Here is an 18,409-nt window from a genome sequence, read left to right as displayed (position 1 = left end):
AGAAGATTGAATTTTATTCCATGTATTTGCTATAAAATTCTCTCTTTAGAACACTGATGGTTCAGCTTTTGAACACGGAGGAGAAAATTTAGTAAGAACATCTTTGTTGACCATGGAGATAGTACTAAAGCTTGAGAGTTTTCATGTGACATCAGGTAGGCATTTTTGAAAATGTTGCAGAATATATTCATAATCTGTAAGTTGGTCAATTAGGAACTGATTGTGACTCCCCGGACATTTGCAAGTTTTTCCTTCATTAGCTCACTGTCACTCCCTTAAGCCAGTTCTCAACTGGGGGTGATTTTACCTTCAGGGCACACTTGGCAATGTCTGGAGACATTTTTAGCTGTCAGTACTGGGCAGGGGCCAGAGCTACTGGTGTGGAGTTATAAAGGCCGGGGATGCTGCTAAAAATTCTATGTTGCTTAGGACAGCCTCTCACAACAAAATATTATTTGGTCCGAAATATCAGTAGTGCCGAGGTTGAGAGACCCTGCCTTAAGCCCAGTTTGCAAATGTCCCCATCCCCCCCCCCCCACCTCCCCATCCCACCACTGCTCTTCCTTGAAGAAAATGATCTTGCCACTTGGCTCTTATTTTACAGAAAGAATAAAAGCTGTCAGCTGTGACCTCCCTTAATCCTTCTCATTCACCTACAAACTTGTTTGCACTTAAAGCCCTTCCATTTAAAAGTCCTTACTGTCATTCCTCTAGCCTGAAAAAGAGGAGCCCCTTTTGCTTTCTAAGGTTAATGGATTCATTTGTGTTCTAGATTTCATCCCTTCCCATCTCCTCCTAGGCATTTCTTCATCATTCATCTCTTTACCCTTTTCTTTTACCTAAAACCTTCCATTCTCCATGGGTTCAAGACTCATCAATTAAATATAAACCCTTTCTTTGATGTTAGTTTTCCTCTTTCCTTCACAGAAGTTTTCAAAGAGTATTTCACAGCTGCTGTCTCTAATTCTGCAAATGTATATCCCATTAATCCATTGAATTCTTTTTCAGCAACTCGCCTACTTTCACTGTTTATATCAGTTAGTTATTGCTGTGTAACAAACCACCCCAGAATTCAGTAGCTTAAAATAATAAGCATTTATTATTGTTCACAAGTCTGTGTGACATCTGGATGATTCTTCCAGTCTCAGTGGGGCTCATGAATGTAACTGTAGTCAGTTACACGTCTGGTATGTAGGATTTTAAGAGAATGAGTGGAAGAGGAGGCTTCTTCAGGCCTAGGCTTGGAATGGGTACAGTTCTGCTTCTAGCACAAGTCAGAAGGCCAGCCAAATTCAAGAGGTAAGAGAATAGACTCCTTATCTTGATGGGAGGAGGGGAAAGTCTCAGATGCAATAAGGGGTAGAGAATCATTGTATTAAAATTACTAATTAAAATTACTGATGATCTAATATTCAAAATAAGCTCCAATTTCTAATTTCTTTCCTTCTAGAAACCTTACTCTCATGTCTACCATAACACCATTCTCTTTAATTGTCCTTCTGACTCTCTGATCACTCTTGATAATCCTTGATTATCTTTACCATAACTGATAAAGACTGTTGGTTCTAGGGTTTCTGTCCTTGGATCTCTTTTTAGTCTACAAATACTTACTTGGCAATCTTATCCCAATTATATTTTTATCTGTCCACCTATATTTGACACCAAAATCTAAATTTCTAGCATAACACATTTTCATTAGACTTTTATCTCCCATCTGTGTATTAGAAATCTTTACCTGGAGACAACGTATTATTCTTCCAATACGTGTTTCTCCTCAAAGTATCTAATTATCTAGCCAGTTATTTTTGGTTTATCCTTTTTTCTCATCACTTCCAACCCTTTAACCACTATACTCCATTTAGTGGTTCATTAAGTTCTGCTGATTTATTTCATCAACTCAATTATTATTATTATTATATTTTTCATCAACTCAAACAAGTATTTATCCAGTGCTTACTATGTGCTAGCCTCCCTGGGGCTTAGATTATGTACTATATATATATACTCTGCTGGCTGATGATAAGTGATATGGAAAGATTTAAATTTGGGAAAGGGGAAGATGGGGAGAGCCAGTGGGTGTTGTCATTTTATTTAAGGTGGTTAGGAAGATCCATGGAGGAGGTAATTCATTATGAAAGACCTGAAGGAGTTGAAAAGTTTAACTATCTGGCGAGAACATTAGGTCCTGCTATGGCAGGTTGTGTGGCCATTCAAGGAACAATAAAGTGGCCAGTGTGACTCATATGTGGGGGAGAACAGTATTTATGATCTAATTAATGTTTGTAAAAGTAAATTTTATTATTTACTGTGTATATTTTTATACTTTCTGTCAATGTTTAGAATCTTTTATGTCCTCCCCATCAATAAGACAGGAACTTAGCATGCTCTTTTGTCCCTAATTTCCTGCCCAAACTCTTCATAAACCTGATCCCAGGTTTATGTATTTTTTTGTAACTCTAAAAAAACTCTAAAAAAACTAATATTTTTATGTAACTCTGCTGGTACAGAAATTTTTTCATAATTATTTTTGGGGATCTTTGTAGGATTTGCCTTTCTTAATGATAATTTGACTGGACATGAGATTCCTTATTTAGAACATTGACAATATCGATTCAGTGTTAACCTTATGGGTGAGGAATCTAATTAAGGTTAGCAAATAAATATGTAGGGCATCCAGTTCAATGTTAATTTCAGATAAACAACAAGTACTTTTTAAGTTATAATTATGTCCCGAGCAATATGCAATTTGGGACATACTAATACTAAAAAACTATCCACTGTTTATTTGACATATATGGAGTAACAGGGCGTCCTGTATTTTATCTGGCATCCCTAAATCTAATGTAATCTGATTATTCTTTTTCTGTTTCTCTAGAACTTCTTAATAAAAGCATGTCCTGAAGCTTTTAAGAAATGTATGTTTATCCTTAGAATTCTAAAATGTCACCATGGTGTGTCTGGTTGTGGATCTGTTTATCTGCATTTTCTTCAGACTCAGTAGTCCCTTTTAAACTTAAATCTTCCATTTGTCTCCATTTCTGGGATTTTTTTTTTTTTTAATTATTGCCCTGACATTTCTTCCCATAGGTTTCCCCAGTTCTTTCTAGAACTCCTGTTAGATGTTAAACCTTCTGAATATAACTTCTATGACCCATTATTGTCCTTTCATACATTCCATCTCTAGGTTTGTTTGCAATGATTCCTGGAAGAATTTATTATCTTTGTGCATTAATTTAGTCTTTAGCTATGTGTATTCTGCTATTTCGCTGATCATTGTAAGCTTGATTTCTGGGAATGGGGCTTTCCTATGAGTCTTGGGGTTAATAGTCCTCATATCATGGCCTCTTTGATCTTAGCACCTTTATTCCTCCATTAGCTTTTTTGCAGCTGCTTAGTAGCTCACTGTGTAAACTGATTACAGAAAGGAAAGGAAGTACAGGCCTCCAGACAAACTCTAGCTCTATTTTTTATACCCACTGACTCTTAGTGGGGCTTAGTAGACCTTGTACTACTCTATGTTATGGACTGACTTGTGTTCTTCAAGTTCATAAGTTGAAGTCCTAAATCCCAGTATCTTACAATGTAACTATATCTGGAGATAGGATCTTTTGGAGGGGCAATTAAGGTTAAACAAGGTCATAAGCGTGTGCCCTAATCGAGTATGACCATTGTCCTTATATGGAGAGGAAGAGCTACCAGGAACATGCACTCAGAGGAAAGGTCATGTTAGGACACAGAGAGAAGGCAGCCATCTGCAAGCTAAGGAAAGAAATCTCAGGAGAACTAAACCTGCTGACACGTTGATCTTGATCTTTCCAGGCTCCAGAACTGTGAGAAAATAAATTTCTGTTGTTTAAGCCACTCAGCCTGTGGTATTATGTTGTGGCAGTCCTAGCAACTAATACATCTGTTTGCAAAGGATGGTCTCTTGATGTTTTTCCTTCTACCTCTTTTCTTACAGGTAATTTTTTGGGATTTTAGGTAATTTTATGGGATTTTAGGCAAGAAGGGAATGTGGAGAAATGCTCAGTTCATTGACTTTCTATAAACTTAGTTATTTTTCAGTAACAGAAGTAATATTAGGTAGGTCCTGATAAAACCCTTTGGTAAAGCCCATCATACTGGCAACAAAAGGAGATCCACTCTCTTTTGCATCTGTTTTCCATGACTTCACTATTTCCTCTATCCTTGATAATCTTTCTCTTCCTCCAACAAACTACTTGCAACCTATGGTCCTAGCATCCCAAGCTCTTTGAAGTTTCATTTTGTATGCCATAATGTTTCGTTTTTACTGATATGTCTCTGCGTACCTTTACCTACTTGTTGAAGCCTTACTCATCATTCGAGGTGCTAACCACCTATGTCTTATTCTTTGAATGCTCTTCTCTTGCCATCTTGCCTCTGAAATGCTGAGACCATTCTTTGGTACCACCAGTGTGCATTTCTGTATGTCCTATTAACTTATTTCTCAGTATTTGTTTGTACTGTTAAAGAGTAAATTATTTGAGGATGGAAGCTGATTATCTTTGCACTCCATTGACTTAGATATGACTAATACTCAAAAGAATAATTGCTTAATACATGGATTAAAAATGAGTAAATGAAAAAAAATGAGTAAATGAGAGTATAAAAAAAAGATCATGAACCCTTGAGTCATTTTTCAATTTTTAAACAGTTTTAAGGACCATGAACCAATCTTTTATTATTTCTTTTAAATTTAGCATTTTCATTTGATTCCATTTCATTCCACATCATAGATTACTGTAGTGTCTTTTAAATGAAAATTGGCAGGGAGAAACTTCAAATCACTTAATCCTTTTGTATTCATTAAAAACATAAGTAAAAAATTACTTAAAATAATTAAAATATAGGTCAACCTTTCGTGTACCTAATTTATAATACTGTAGGTAATTGCCTTGGGACATCCAACAGGCGAGCAAAAGAATCCCATTTACCACTTGCTCAGCTCTGTATAATCCAGAGCACTTATCCTGAAAAGGGCACATATTCAAAGAGGAGAAACAATTATCTGCAAGTGAAACAGGTAATGAAGTTTTCTGTGTGCTATAATTTTAATTTAAAGAGCATGTTTGAAAGGCTAAGAGACCCAGACAGGCAGATATTTCCTTCTTCACAGTTATAAAATCTGTCACATCTTAGAAATACTCCCCCATTGAGTGGCAATCACAGTTTTTATTCTAAAGGTTCCACATGCATGGCATATTATGTAATGGACAGCACTTCAGAATAATCTAATGAAAAGAGAACTCTTTTCCATGCTAATAAACTTCAGATTCTGCTTGTTTCAAGAAAATGAATTCAGGCTTTGAACTGCTGAGGTCCACATAAATTCAGGTTATCCATACAGCCGTGCAGAAAATCTCTAAGATGAGTTCTTTATTAATAGCAAGAATGAGTGAGTCAGTCAGCTCATTTAATGATCTGGCCCATAATTTGAATCCATTGAAAGTTGCCTGTTAGCACCTCTGGGAGCTGGGATCAAGCGTGACCTTGACTTGTGATAGTCTGAATTAAATCCTTGTATGATAGTTTCCACACCAGCTTTGTTTTGATCATTTGGCATGCAAGCAGACTCCTTGAACATCCTTATAATTATTACAAACATGAAAATTATAAGGAAGTGGGAGGAGGGTTATGCTAACATGTGAAATCTATTTTGATAGAGAAGAATAGGCAATTCTCCTCCTCTGTGAAATTACTTGTAGAGGTCTATTAAAAGAGATAAAGTTCATGCAGGCAGTTTTGTTGGGCCTCTGCAGAACATTTTGTATATGTTTATTTATTAGGACTTCCTGTTTTTTAATATGTCCATGATATGATTCAAATAGGGAGAAAAAAAATCTCTCTCCCTATGAGTGACCTAAGTCTTCATCTCTCTTGGCAACTTGAACTTGTGAAAGTTTAAGGGTTAAAGTCTTTACCACATCTTGGTAATCATATTTTAGAATTTGGTCCTATCTGAGCTTTTAAATATGATAGCTTTGTTTTAAGATGTGTTTATCTTAAGCATCCTATTATTATATTTAAATATTAATTTATAGTTTTCACATGATTTTTAATTTTTTTTTAAATTTATTTATTTGAGAGAGAGAGTGCACGCGATGGGGAGGAGTAGAGGGAGAGGGAGAGAGAGAGAGAGTTTTAAGCAGACTCCAAGCTAAGCGTGGAGCCCAATGTGGGGCTCCATTCCACAACTTTGAGATCACAACCTGAGCTAAAACCAAGAGTCGGACGCTTAACCAACTGCGCCACTCAGGAGCCCCAGTTTTCATATGATTTTTAGGTGTTGTGATATTTCTGCCTTTTTTTCTCCCTGCCTCCACCTCACTATTTTACCATAGAGAAAAGGTATAATGTAATTCCCTAAAAGCATAAAACTTCTTTATAGGAAGTTAGTGGCATTAAGGACTCTAGCTTTATAATGGAAAGTGTATGCATTCCCTAAGGCTGCTTTAACAAAATGCCATAAGCTGGAAGATAGAACAAGAGATGCTTATTGTCTTGTAGTTCTGGAGATGAGAAGGCTGCAGTCGAGGTGTTAGCAGAGCTATGCTCCCTCTGAAAACTATAAGAGAATCCTTGCTTGCCTCTTGCCAGCTTCTGATGCCTTGTTGCCACTCTTTGACATGCCGTGGCTGGTCAGTGCATCACACCAATCCCCCGTCTTCACATGGCGTTCTCTGTACGCCCCTCCAAATAGTTGTCTCTCATGTGCATGTCTGCTTCTGTGCCCAATTTCCCCCTTTTTATGAGGTTCCAATCGTATTGGATTTGGCCCACCCTAATTACCTCCTTTTGTAATGACCCCATTTCCAAATAAGGTACCATTCTGAGACCACAAAGGGGGTTGGGAATTCAACATATCTTTTTTGGGGGGGGACACCATTCAGCCCATAATAGAAAGACAACTTAAAATGTCATATTGACATGCATTTTTTTCTTTTGAGTTTTGCATTTAATACTTGTTATTTGAACTATTTTAGATGTATTTCTAAAGGTGAGATATGAATTCTTTTTCTTGATAATGGCTTGGAGACAATGAGAACAGGTAATATCACAGTACAGTGTAGATGTGATTTTACATGAAAGTGCCCCATACTGTGAACCTAACAAATGTCAGGAAAAAAGAGTATGTTTAGAATGACAGCTTTAGATAAACTTGAAAACTAGAAATGGTTAATATTATAAACAGATTGTAACAGATTGTTATAATTGGCATGTACTAGTGCTTTTTTTCTTTGACTTTTCACTGTGATTTTTCCATTGCTTTATACAGCAGAAGTGATTTGATTTTATCAAAGTGTCTTCAGTTTCTTGTATTAATAGCTACATCACATCAGAAATGGAATAAATTCAGGGGAACATACAATGCAAACTGATTTAATTTCTTTGGATGTTTCTTAATTTTAGGGATCTTCAGTCTTTTAAACTAAAATTTCCAACAGGGGGCACTGTGAAGCACTTTTACACTTTAATACCATCCATAGCTTATGGGTTCAGAACTTTATATAGTTTTTCCTGTTCTGAATTAGTAAACAGCAAAGTGAATTACTCGCAGGTAGCATGAGTTGGCTGACAAACCCAGGTGTTCCATGACCTTCCCAATAATTTTCAGTCAGATAGAGCTCAATACTATAATTATTTTAAGACTGGGAAGGGAAAAATTGTGTTTATAAAGTCAAATAAAAATCAAATAAGAATAATTTTTATTTAAGACTGTCACCAAGTGAAAATCACAGAGGGAATTCCCTTTGAGGGCAGCACACAGAGATCTCATGTAGCTATGGTAGAGGTCACGCTCATTGTGATCAGATGAATAGAAATGTTAGGCAAGAGTCCATCGTCTCTCATGGACTCTGAAAAACAAACAGGGTTCTGGAGGGGAGGGGGGTGGGAGGATGGGTTAGCCTGGTGTTGGGTAGTGAGGAGGGCACATTCTGCATGGAGCACTGGGTGTTATGCACAAACAATGAATCATGGAACACTTCATCTAAAACTAATGATGTAATGTATGGGGATTAACATAAGAATAAAAAAATAAATAAAAAAAAAGAAATGTTAGGCAAGTACAAGTTAATCTTTTTTAATACATTAGCATAAAATGATTAAAACCAATACCTTTTCTAGGTGATCACTGGACTCCAGGAGGTATGATTTTACTTGATTTTGAACTCTTTTACTAAATCTGCTGAAATATGTGGTCAATTTAATTTACTGTAGTTCATTAAGACTGTCTCATATGCACCAGGATAGTTGTTAGGTTTCATAAGTATAGATTTTTGCAGATACGAGATTGTTTAATCATATCTAGCCATTCCATGATTATATGAACAGAACATTAGTAAACTGAATGTCAGTTTTCACACTTCTTGAGTATTCAGTGTCCTTTATGAAACAAATATCCAATATACCTATTCAATGCATTTTCAACACATTGTAACTAAGAGGAATCTAAAGAAGAAGAATCTTTCCAGGTCAGTTCCACCTTGGAATCACTATGGGATTGTAATGCATATAAATCTTTTACAAAATATGTATATCAAGACATGGTTGCCTCCTCCTTTTTTTTTCCCCCCCAATACACACACAGCTTATTATGCTTCTGCTGTGGCTTTCAATAGATGATGGAATGGAAAGTAGGAATAGTTTCTCGTTTATTACGTTGCCAGTTTAATAATTAGTTCATGACTCTGCACTTGTGGTCAATTGCAGTATTTCTAATCTATTCCAGGGCCAGTCAATTTCAAATAATATTTCCAAATTGAAATCCATTAATCTCTTTGGTCTGACTTCACTTAAATGTATTTATGGAACAGGTTAATTGGAGCCACCACATCCATGACTGTGAGCCAGTCATTTTGAATGATATAGTTAGCATTAGCTCATGCTAGACCACAGCAAGCTCATTTCCCAGAGCCAGTGCCATACTTGCATTCTGGACCTGTGCCGTAACCGAAGGGATCCTTTTGGAGTAGAATTAATCATATTTCACCACTGTTTGCAGAAGAGAACAAAGGAGAAACTGAATAGAGATGAGCACCCTCCAAACCAACAGAAAGTGCTCAACTCCTGTGTGTTCAAAGAAGTCAATAAATCTAGGGTGCTTGAAATGATATAGTTCGTCTGTCTTTGGATCAGCATGGTTTACAGAGCAGGCGTGTCCACATTTTTCAGTAGTGGCCCTCATGATTAGTAATTTACATTTTACAGTCATATTGATTTTTGACGAAACTGTGGTGTGTTGAGAGGCTCCATGTTTAGTGTATGGCTATAGAAGCTGACTCCAGCATGAATCAACTGATTATGTAACATTTATTCTTCTCATTCATTCCTTTATCAGGAGTCTTAATGCTTCATGTTTTGTGGTATAATATTAGGAAATTAAATTGCTCAAAATTTTATAATTAATTTTTTCAGTTTCAATTATGATTCACAGTCTACTAGCCTGGCACCTGCTGGCAGGCAATTATACAAAGTCAGCAAAGGATATGTGGTAAGTTTCTTCTTCATGTGCTTTCCTCAGGAGGTATTTTTTTCCCCCTCACTTTTTCTCTCTGCCTCCTAAGTCACAGGTGGAACATGCTTTGGGGTTAAGTTTGCTTCTTGAACTGTAAGCACTTTTCTCAAGTGTGTAGACTTTACAATATTGCTCTCTACTCATTTGCTTTTTTTTTTTTTTTTCCTGAACCTTGTTTCTTTTAGTGCATTTGTCCCTGGAATTTCCAGTCCCCATTTCTACAACTTTGCCTTTCGTCTCTTATCCTGGACCAACTGAAGATTCTGTGCTTATTCTGATCTTCATACCTGGTTCTCTGAGCCTGCCATTCATTCTTGCATTTATTTAACAGATATTTCTGAGTGTCTCCTATTAACTCACATTGAGTCCACAGTTGTATACCAACGGAACTTGATGGTAGTCATGTGAGGTGTCAGGAGTTATAAACACAGATGGATCAACAGTCTTGTTTGATTACTACTTATCTTTGACTTTTGCCAATGTAACCAGTCTTTCTCAGTGTCCCCACATAAGTGAAAAAGCAGATGAAAAACAACAACTAGCAGACAAATAAGGCTCTAATTTCTCTGGCTTGTTGGCCCCTGGGTAGCACCAGTAATGGCTGACACTTTTTATTTCATTTACTGTGTGCCAGGGACTATTCCAAGTTGTTTTAATCTTCATAACAGCCCCATGAGAAGCACAAAACAAAATAAAAACAAAAGCAATACTATAAGGGGCAGGGGGGGAAGGCCACACAAAAAGTTTAAAAAGCTTTCCAATCATATCCAGCTGGTAAGTGGTGATGCTGAACTCTGAACCTCACCGTCTCAGTCTCTTCTAGCTGCTATAACAAAATATCATAGACTGGCTGATTCATAAGTGACAGGATATCACTCATAATTCTAGAGGGTGGGAAGTCCAAAGTCAAGGTGCCAGTAGTTCGGTGTCAGGTGAGAGCCACTTCCTGGTTCCTAAATGGCCATATTGCTCCGTCCTCACATGGCAGAAAGGTTGAGGGATCTTCTCTGGAGTCTCTTTTACAGGTGGCAGTAATCCCATACATTCGAGTCCCACCCTCATTACCTGATGACCTCCCAAAAGCCCCACCTCAAATACTAGCTCACTGGGGATTAAATTTCAACATACGACTTTCGAAAGGACACAGATATTCAGTCTGTAGCACTATCTAATCTGGTTCTAGGAATGTTTCTGTAAAGTCTAATGTATCTCATGTGAGTGTGAGGGAAGGCCTGCCCTGTTCCTGTGCTGGAAGTAGCACTTCCCAAGGCATTTCTGTGCATCTTGAGTTTGAGAGCACAGACTTAATAGGATTACATCTTGTTCAGTGTTCCAAGTCTAGCATCTAAACCTAAATGAATGGATGTGAGCAACTAAAACGGCAGTTATTATATGTGGGTCATGGTTTACAAATTTCTGGAGAGTGTAATTTTGAATAATTGAACAGTATACATTTCAGATAGTATTTAAGGAATTTTGCTTCATATTCTCTTTCTACCCTAAATGCCTTATTGAGGGTTTCTTTTATTCAATTTTATGTGTACTTTTGAGCTCAATATTCATGTTTCTGGTGACTCTGTCCACATGATGTCTTATAGAAGCCTCAAAACCCAGCATGGCCCAGATTGAATTCCTAATCTTCCCATGCCCCTCCCCTAAGTGGCTCCTCTTATGGATTGTATCTCAGAGAATGGCACCATTATCATGCCTCTTTTCTAGGCCTGATATGAGGGCTGCATTCTTCATTTTCCCTGCTTGCTTCCCAATACCTTCTACCGCCCAGTCAGATCATTCCTCATGATACATCTTTATCTATGTCCTTTACGTTTCTCAAATCCTTTCGCTTCTCTTCATCTCCACAACTTAATTAGTTTCTTTTTCCCCTTGACTATTTGTGGTAGACAATTCCCTGTATCTCTGGCCCTCCCATCCCTGTTTTGGTTTTTAGCATGACCTACAACATGCTCTATCATGTGGCCTTTGGTTCCCCTTAGGATTCAACTCTTACTCCTTGACAATCTCTACTACCTGTAATGAGGTCCTTGCAGTTCTTCAGATGAGCTATGTGCCATATTTCACGCCTGGGATTCTGTGTATACTGTTCACTCTGTATGGGATACCCATCTCATCCCTCACTCTTCCTTTTACGTAATTCCTGCTCACGCTTTCATTTTGCCTTTCCACACAGAATCTGGCATATCATGGGTACTCAAGAAATACATATTAAGTGGATCATGGAATGAGTACAGATGGTCTGCCTAGAGAAGCGTTATGAGATTGGTTTAAAGATGAAGAAGCATTTGTGTTAGAGAATGTAGGTGATATTTTCCAAAAGCCTAAAGTTAAATTAAAAAAAAACAACCAAAAACCTTAATGCCTATTTCAAGAGTAGGGTTTTAATAAATGAAGGTATTTACTTGTCATATGATTCCAAAAGACAGATGAACTTATTTCTGTATTAGTAATAGATAGACTACTGATCTCATTTTTATTTGTCACAATTAAAACTATTCCTATCCTTTAAAGAATAAAGAAAATCATGTAAAATAAATAGTACAGTAAAAACATGATTTCACTTACTTTAGTTGGTAGTGCGGGTGGTGTCAGGATATTACCAGCTCACATAGATCTAATGTATCCGCTGCGTAAGTGGCAGTCAGCAAAAGCACATGGAGACTTGTCAGTGTGCTTCCAAGGCCACTTTCCTGAGTCAGCTTGTTGCATCATGGTGGTGTCACAAACCTCTTCCTTGTCACACACTTGTATGGAAATTGAAACTGCTCTTCTTTGCCCCTCTGCCTGTAGTTTTACTAAGTACCTGCTCTAAATTCTAGAAGTTGACAAACATTCTCTCCTTGATCAAACTTTAGTTAGGCTCCTTGGAGCCCTCTGCTCAACTAGGCTGGACCTTCAGCTTCTGTCTCCATGCTTGTAGAGTCCAGTTTTAGCAAAACTCCTGTCAAGTTGGTTTAAGCAGAATCACTCCACTCTAGATATCTGATCACCCTTGATTACTGATTGGGTTCCTCATCTTCCACCCTGCCCCCACCCCCGACCCCTGCCAGGTAGTATATAATTATTATAGCCCACCTTCAGCCAGAAGAATCCCATTAGATTAGTTTAGCAAAGAATTATTTTACCTTCTTAATTTTTCATCTACTGACCCCCTCCACTCTGCTCCTTGGCCACAAATTCTCCTTTCTCTTTCTTGTATTTGAAATTGCACCCAACGTCTCTCCCCTACTGCTAAACCCCATTGCGGTAGTCCTTTATCTATCATGGCAGTCTCTCTGAACAAAGCCTGCCTTACTGTAACAACAAGCGTCTGAAAAAGTTTTTCTTTAACAAAGCTGAGGTATACAGTGTTCTGTATTTCAATATTGCAAAGATCACACCACTTAACAGAATAACAACTGAAGAAAAGAGGATTTGTCTCTAAGAAGAAGAGTTCAAGATGAGGACAAGGAGAAGCAACTCACAGAGGGGCTTTTGGAGTACTCCAGTGGTTAATTGCAGTTCTCAGTCATTCTGGAAAATAAATACCCTAGACATAAGCAGATATGAAAGTGTAGACTAGAGACAGAAGAAAAGAAAGGAGATAGACTTGGAAATAATCTCACAACCTCTTGAAATTATGAAGTTATTTTTAAATGGCAGTAGTTCTAATCAGGATAATAATGCCATCTTCTTTCTAGTTTTTAATTGTTTTTTAAAAAAACTCAGGTGTAGAATACCAAGAAAGGGCAGATTAAATTTGGAATAGATTTTCCCCAAATTAGGATATCTTGCTTTTCCAGTGCTTCATGTAGACGAGAAACTTATGAAAATAGTTAAAAATCCCGAACCTATAATTATGTCTTTTGCCTTAACATTTTAACTGGGATCTTGCTTTGAAAAAGCTTTTGTTCCATTTCTTCCCCATTCCTGTCACTGCCATTTTGTTTGTCTGAGAGCAGGCAAAAATACAGATCATGGAATAACTTTGGATAAAAATGGAAGTAGCAAATGAAGCAGTCAACCAGAAGTCTTTAGGGGGCATTTGCTTCCATCTGTGTATGTGGCACTTTCACGTGGTCAGGACTGTGGGTCTGTGGTCATAATTGTTTTTATTTTTTAGATGCAGGAGTGCTCATTGTGCTGGCTTTCCCTCTGTCACTTGAGTTCAAAATGTTATATCATGAATGAACAATTTCAGAGCAAGATTGACTGGATATACTGTGTGCTGAGATGATAAAATTGGAGATAGTTTGTGTAACTTTTCCCCAACATATCATTTCTCTTTCTCTGTGTACAACTTACAACAGAGAGTGGTCAAAGGAAAAGAATATCATCTTGTAAGAGAGGAAGCAATACATGTTAGAAATCATGAGAAAGTAAGAGAAAAAGGCCCTGACATTTCAAGGAAATAGCCAGCTATACCTTATAAGTCATGAATAACTGAGATTTTCTTATAGTGCCTCTTCCTGTAATCACCTCAAGTCTTCTCATTTTTTCCCTTGCCCCCTCCACTCCATCATCACATCTAAACATGATGGCTGCCATAGGGGACCTCTTGCAACTTAATGACTTGATACCTCCTCCTTTCCCTCTTCAGTGTTTTCCAAGGTGACAAGTTCCTTATCTGGCTAATAAGCTAACGCAGGGTGATGAGGAACCAATCCTTTTCCCTCCTCCATCTTTCACCCTCCAAGAATATATGTCCTTTTTGTCATCCCCTATACTGCATAAAGCTGAGGATGATACCATGGTATAAATTTCCTTCCAGAAAGCAAAAAGAGTGTGGCTTTTGGCATACCAATGGAGCGATGGGTGGGGTTTTAGCTCATATAAGCCCCGCAAGAAGGAACAAGCCATGTGTTGTGACTGCCAAAAAATAGAAATAAAAGCTAATGCAATGCACAGAATGTCCCTCAGCATTCTCATTAAAGAGTTTGCCTACAAACAAAGCTAATGACAATTATTTGTGCAGATTATATTATGTTTATCAAATTATTCAAATAAATTAATAAAAATTACAGCATGGCAAAAATTTCTAAGCAGCCAAAGAGAGAAAATTCAGGCTTTAGCGATCGCCAGTCCTGCTGAGTTTCTGTGTGGGACTGCCAGCAATTTAGGAGTTCTTTACAGACTGCAGCAGCCTCCAAATTAGAGTACCTTATAGTAACCACACTGTGTATAATGATTTACCATTCACAGAGCACTTTCAGGTATATTTCTTCAACAGTAACTGTGATGGGGAAAGTATTTCCTCATTTTACAGATGCAGAATCTGTGAGTCCAAGGGATTTAATACTAAGAGAAGAAGCTTGAGCTAGAAGGTGAGCCTCAGACAGTTTATTACCATTTGTTTTGGACTGAATGCTGTGTGTTCCTAAAATTCATATGTTGGAGCCCTAAACCTCAATATGATGGTATTTGAAAATCGGTCCTTGGGGGGTAGTTAGGGTTAGATGAGATCATGAGGGTGGGGTCCTCATGATGAGATTAGCTCTCTTATCAGAAGAGACGCCGGAGAAGTTGCTTTCTCTCTCTCACTCTCAAGAGCAGGGAACTCAGAAGCCGCTGTAACTGGTGAGGGTCCCTACAGATAACAGGCAACACCGGGGAGAGGATCTGCCCCGGTGGTTGAGCAGGTACTGAAAATGGGCCTTGCGCTGCTGAAGTTTCTTGTCTGAAACCCCATCGTAGGCTGCATGGGGGCTGGCAGAGTGCCCCTTAAAGTCCCGGGCCAGTGCCTTGTCCACCGCCCGGGCCAACCGGCTCAGCCCCTCTGTATCATGCTTCTCCTGCAGGGAGATCTGGCAGTGAATGTCCAGGCACTTCTCCTCCAGTTCCCGCTCCCCACACAGGTCTGCGTGCGTGCCCACGATGCACACCACAGCATGGGGCACGCGGGCCCCCACCCGATGCAAGAAGGAGCCCACAGTGGTGGGAAAGCGGGGTGGTTCATAGGTGGCCAGTTTCACCACCAGCACGTAGAGGGCTCCTGGGGAGAGGGAGAAGAGCTGGATCACCTCGTAACTCTCATCACCAGCGAAATCATACACGATGAGCCTCAGTCCCCAGGAAGCATCAGCCGTCCATCTGGTTACCTCAATGCCTTTGCTCACAGGAGGAGCGGAAGCGGGGTAGCTCTTTTCCTTGTCCCCTCCTCCTTGGTGTCCCTCCACTCTCTCCTCAGTGAAGCAGTGACGGAGCAAGGTCTTCCTTGCAGCCTTGTGGCCCATCAGGAGCAGCTTGAGGCGGGGCTGCACAGCGGGCTGGAAATGGGCCAACTCCTTCTGGTAGGCGGCGATGTAGGGGATCCCCTTCATGCAGACCTCGTAGGGGGGCTGGATCAGCGGGTTGTCCTTGATCGTCCACAGGCCCACCCTAGAGAGCTGGCCAAAGTTGTCGGGCAGCACGGCGATCTGGTTCCCTTGCAGCACCAGCTCCTCCAGGCCGGTCAGCTCCACGGCTGGAGCTCGGGCAGGTAGTGGATCTGGTTGTTACCCAGCCAGAGGGTGAGCAGCGGGCCCAGGCCCGAGATGGAATCCCGGCAGCACGCGGTAGCCTGTCGGACTGCATGGACGTGCTGCAGATTGTGAGCTGTGCAGCCCGGTGCTTCATTTTCTGGAGAATCAAGTGAATTTTTCGGATGCATGAGCCCTCTTGGTATCTCCAGCTTTCATGCTTCCTCTGCGTCTGGATGCACTGCTGGGAGGAGAACTCAAACAAAGCCGGTTACCTGGTTCTCTAGGATACTAGGAATGGGCGGGGGTGGGAGTGGGGGACTGGCATTAAAGCTGTTGGTTTAATAAAAATTGATAATGGGAAAAAAAAAAAGAGCAGGGGACTCAGAATGAAACTTCCCTTTCAGGCACCTTGATCTTGGGATTCCAGTCTCCAGACTGTGAGGAATAAATGTCTGTTGTTTAAGTACCCAGTCTATGGTATTTGGTTACGGCAGCCTGAGCAGCCTGAGACATCCTTTCATCTAGCTAAACCACATAGCTGCTCATTGGCTAGGTGCCCATGTGACATGAGCTGCTAACCAAGACCTGGTGCACTATAATTTTATCATTCTTTTGTATTTTCTTTCATGCAAAAGCATTTCATTCAGTACCTGCTTTGTGCCAAGAGGTGTGTCAGGTACTAGAGATACAAAAATGAACAAGCCATATTCAAGTTGCTCACATTTTGATAGGGGAATGACATGTTAAGAAGATAATTATAATTTGATAAATGCTATAATAAAAGTATTAAAGCGCTTTGGAAGCATGAAGGAGCTCATTTAGCTTGGAGGAACTCGAGTGATGCCTCACAAGGGAAGTAACATGGACGACTTTTTTAAAGTGATTACGTGTGAGGCTTGGAACCCACCACCCAGATGCACTTAACAAGAATGAGGCTGACAGAAGGAAGGAGGGAGGGCAGGCATCACCTAGGCGGGCAGCTGCAGTCCTTGGGCTGCGTACCTGGCATTAAGGTGAACAGCAACCTAGCACTTCTGTCTACACTGAAATCCCCCCAGGGTTTCTGTAAACCCAGCCTCTTGAGTCTTGACCCAGACATGACCTAGCAGAATACAGTCTCTGGGCATAGCACTATGAATCAAGCATTTTTAATAAGCACTCCAGGTAATTCTAATACTCACTGAAGTTAGAATAACAATACACTCAGGATGCAGGAAGGAAAAGTAGGTTTTTCTCTGTATTTCAGCATGGATGAATTCTGATGTTAGATTTCCTATATACTTGTACATGTTCCTTTATACTCCAGTGTGTTTTTTTTTGTTGTTGTTGGAGCAATGAAATTTCTTTGTAACCCTACTTTCAAAGCATCCCTACTGCTCTGTCAGTAGAATACTTCCTTTTCCTCTTGATTAATAAGCAGAGTATCATCTGTTTCATCATGCTGTTTCAGTTCTATTCTACTTTTACCTGAAATATCTTATAGTTGGCTAATAAGAAATGTGATTGTACCGCACAAGGCCTGGTGAACAATTACCACTAAATAGAGATAAGTTTCCTCCCACAGCATCCTTCTATTCCATTCTCTCCAACCCCCCAACCCCTCCCAAATTTCAACCACTTCACAGGCATCAGTCATATTTAGTTTCTTCTTAAAAAATGCTGAACATGTAATTAAAATTAAGATACTCTGAGGGCTTTCTCTAGCTTTGAGGTTGATTCCTCCCTCTCTTTGGACGTTTATCACTTAACCTCTTTTTTCCTATAAATGTCAGATGTACCTGCCCTGAAAGAAGTTTTCTGAAGATTCAGCAGTGATGTTAGTCAACTAATATAAAAAGTGCCAAATAACAGCTATGCAACGTGCTGGGCAGAAGCTCTCTTTGGAACATCTGTGGTACTTGACCCTTTCAGTGATTCTCTTTTCTTGACAAATTATGTCATATTGCTTCACTGCACATGGAGAGAGCAACAAGATATAATGTAAATAATTAAAGCCAAAAATTTTGACCATTTATGTAACAAAGGAATAAAGAATAGCAATGATGTAGCACCACAGTATTTGATGCAATAAAAAATCAAGTAATTTAAAGAAAAAGTTTTAAAAAAAGACCAAATAGCAAAACGGGGTGCCACTGGGAACTTTACTTCTTTTCTTTGAAAGAAATCCCATGTCCCTGTCTATCAAAGTACATGCTATATACAATTACAACTGCCTTCTGGATTGTTTGGAAATCTGGGAGTTACCTTTGATTCTTCAGTCTCCCCCACCAAACCAGTTGATACTACTGGTATCTTTGAACTTGTCTATCTTTTCCCAATTCTACTTCCACTCTCTTACCTATCATATCAAATTCTCTCTATTGTCTATTTTAGTTGTCCTTTAACTGGTCCGTGTACTCCCTTATTACATCTCTTC

General features: G+C 39.2%; 1 long non-coding RNA gene across 1 annotated transcript in view; it reads left to right on the top strand.

The window, feature by feature from the left end:
* The window catches only part of LOC145722535 (uncharacterized), a 394,482-nt gene that overhangs the window by 266,169 nt on the left and 109,904 nt on the right, over positions 1–18,409 (top strand). The window lies entirely within an intron of this gene.

Source organism: Leptonychotes weddellii, chromosome 7 (assembly GCF_054177405.1).
Source record: "Leptonychotes weddellii isolate Sample4059 chromosome 7, ASM5417740v2, whole genome shotgun sequence".
In the NCBI taxonomy this organism is placed as follows: Eukaryota; Metazoa; Chordata; class Mammalia; order Carnivora; family Phocidae; genus Leptonychotes; species Leptonychotes weddellii.
Note: the sequence above shows the minus strand (reverse complement) of the source record. Positions and strands in the feature narration are given on the sequence as shown.